The sequence below is a fragment of the Solanum tuberosum genome, unplaced genomic scaffold (assembly GCF_000226075.1).
Source record: "Solanum tuberosum cultivar DM 1-3 516 R44 unplaced genomic scaffold, SolTub_3.0 scf00354, whole genome shotgun sequence".
Lineage (NCBI taxonomy): Eukaryota > Viridiplantae > Streptophyta > Magnoliopsida > Solanales > Solanaceae > Solanum > Solanum tuberosum.
Genome location: NW_006239278.1, coordinates 446,178 through 447,078, shown reverse-complemented (window position 1 = coordinate 447,078; position 901 = coordinate 446,178).

The window sequence follows — 901 nt, the reverse complement described above, 5'->3', positions numbered from 1 at the left end:
AATTTAAATATGCAAAATCTATACAAAAAGTACTATAAATTGTTATTTTTTGCCTATGAATATGATGAAAAAACACATTGTAAAATATTAGTTAAAATTCTTATAGTTTGACTCTAAAAAGGAAATCATAACAATTAAAAGTGCATAGAGAGAGTAATAAATAGGTAATTAAATTTCAAGAAGTTTAAAATAAAAGGTTGAAAAAAAGAATTAGATAGACAACATTTATTGAAAATTGAAAACATATAAATAATAAATGGGACCAAATGAGGTCAAACTTTTTGGCTAATAAAGCAGTAGGTAATTAATGGTGTTAAATTGTCCAATAATATAAATTTTAAAGGTACAACCATAAAAGAAGAATGTACAACACTATCAAGCGCATATCATCCAACACTTGTCATGTGCTAAGTAGTAGATATTCCCACTTATTATATATAGTAATATGCTGGGTATTAGATTGTTGTTTATGGTGGGCTGCGTAATGAGTTGGGCTGGTAGTAAGTTGTTTTTGTGGGCTGGGATTTGAATAGGCTGGAGGAAATTAATGTTGTAAGTTGGGCCGAATTGGGTCTTTTGTATTATATTGGTGGGCTGTAATGTTGACTGGAAATTGGAGGCAACAATGGGCTGATGTAAATTATTGTTGGGTTGGAATGACCCAAAATTAAAATAAGGTGAATTAATATAATTAATTAATAAGCTTTTTAATCTTAACGACATAAAGTAATTAATTTAGCTATAAACTAATTAACTCAAAATTATAACTATAACTTAAGCCAAACTACACTAATAAAATATTTAACTAAAAAATGTAAAATCTTTTTGAGATGATTTTTGAATATTCATAAATACATACAAAAATTATATAGAATATATATATATATATATATATATATAT